This window comes from Crocuta crocuta, unplaced genomic scaffold, assembly GCF_008692635.1.
Source record: "Crocuta crocuta isolate KB4526 unplaced genomic scaffold, BGI_CrCroc_1.0 scaffold179, whole genome shotgun sequence".
NCBI classification, from domain to species: Eukaryota; Metazoa; Chordata; class Mammalia; order Carnivora; family Hyaenidae; genus Crocuta; species Crocuta crocuta.
Window position 1 is genome coordinate 11,433,439 of NW_027551568.1, and position 2,344 is coordinate 11,435,782.

Below are 2,344 nucleotides of genomic sequence, written 5' to 3' on the forward strand. Positions count from 1 at the left end.
TCTGGGTAGTCATCTGATCAGTGATTCCTATATTTGACTTTTGGCATTTTTGTGTTTTTCAGATGTTCTCTAATGAGTATGTGTTACTTTTATAATCAGAAAAGGAGAAATCCACACACACACATCATATATATGTGTGGTACTTTGTTTCGACACAAAGCATTTCCAGAAGACAAAAATAAAACCAAAAGCTTGTCACAGACATTTCTCTGTTCTCCTTATTTCTTTTCTTACCTATAGCAAGTGTGGGAGGTTCAGACGAGAACTCTCTGATTCTGATGCCCCAGAAGCCAGAAACAGGCAGTGGGAGCTCTTTCACTTCCTATAGGGCCTGTGCATCTCTGTAAGAGGGAGAAAAAAGATTGCCCAAGGGTGATAGAGCTGTTCCTCAGATGTGTAACCCTGAGCACAGGGTTCTTTCTCTCACCCTGATACCCCTCATCTCTAGGTGAGGCGCCCCCTGGCAGTGTCTCCCCTCAATTTTTGTGGACACTTGACCAAATAGTCCCTATATAGTAGGAAAACTGCACAGCCTGATGATCACCGTGTACAACATATACACACATAACAACCTCATGAATATCTAAAGAGCATCTCAGACATTGCTCTGGGCTGGCCTCAGTCTCTCTCACTGGGAATGACACAAAGGCCTCTTGACTACCTGTATCTTCCATCTCTTTCTCTCCTGTTTCCTTCTGTCCCACCATGACCCTCCCTGTGGCTTCCACAGGTTCATTGGCCCATTCCTGGTGACCTGGCAGGAAAGACCAGCTAACTTCCTTGACCACTGTCATCAGCTACCTTCATTATCATCACCATCATCATGACCATAGCTAGTATTTCATGAGTTCTTATCATCACCCAGTCATTGTTATAAATGCTCGGTAAGGGATATAGGAGTGCTGATGCATAGGGGCACATGTACCCAATGTTCATAGCAGCACTCTCCACAACAGCTAAAACATGGAAAGAGCCTACGTGTCCATCAACAGATGAATGGATCAAGAAGATGTGGTTTATCTATACCATGGAATACTACATGGCAATGAGAAACAATGAAATCTGGCCATGTGTAGCAACATGGATGGAACTTGAGGGTGTTATGCTGAGCGAAATAAGTCAGGCAGAAAAGGACAAAAATCATATGTTTGCATGTATAGGAGGATTAGGAGGAACTTAATGGAGGACCGTGGGGGAGAAGAAGGGGGGAAATAGTGGGGGAGAGGGAGGGAGGCAAACCATGAGAGACTTGAATGCTGAGAACAAACTGAGGACTGATGGATGTGGGGGGAAGTGGGGGAGATGGGCACGGAGGAGGGCACTTGTGGGAATGAACACTGGGTGTTATATGGAAACCAACTTGACAAACTATTTGTAAAAAAGTAAATAAATAAATGCCTGGTAAATGATTTAATCATTCACAGTTATCATTACTATCTCATTTTGCAGACCAAAAAAACCTCAGGCTTGACAGCTCCTCAAGGTCACAAAGCTAGTAAGTGGAAGGGAGTTTCTACACCCAGATTTGGGGTGCTTGACCATCCTCTGCACTAAATAAGAGCCCACAATATTAAGGATCCCTAGATTCTGTTTCAGAACCATCTGAACTGATTCCTTTCTCCTCTTGGTAGATTTTCAACCTTGCTTATCCATATATCATCTTTGCTTTTGTGTCTCCCTCACACTTTGACACAAGACAGTCTCTCTTTTCCCCAAACTGGACTTCTCTCCTGTCCATACTGGCATCTCTCCTCCTTGCCTCTGCATGTTTGAGGACACCCGTCAGGATAACATACTTCCTATCTCACTTCCAAGGGCTGACACTGTCATGTCCCTATGCAAATCCCTGAGTACTGTAGGCAGAAGTTAGACTTACAGTTACATGGAAATAAGAGTCTTCCATGCATATGAACATGGCTATTAGCAGTTTCCAGATTTCTTTTCTTGTAGCTGAGGTCCCACGGATTTTTGTAGAAACCTGGTATGGATGATTGAATTTGGGGGTGTTGTTTTCTTTTTATATAAATGTTAGTCACCTTTATGTAGCCTTTGGCATGCAATATCAGACCATCGATATCTCCCTTTAGCTTCAAAGGATACATTTGGCCAAGGTTTATTTTATTATTTTTTTAATGTTTTATTTATTTCTAGGAGAGAGAGAGAGAGAGAGACAGCGTGAGCAGGGGAGGCTCAGGGAGAGAGGGAGTCACAGACTGAAACAGGCTCCAGACTCTGAGCTGGCAGTCAGCACAGAGCCCGACGCGGGGCTCGAACCCACGAACCGCGAGATCATGACCTAAGCGAAAGTCGGACGCTTAACCGACTAAGCCACCCAGGCGCCCCG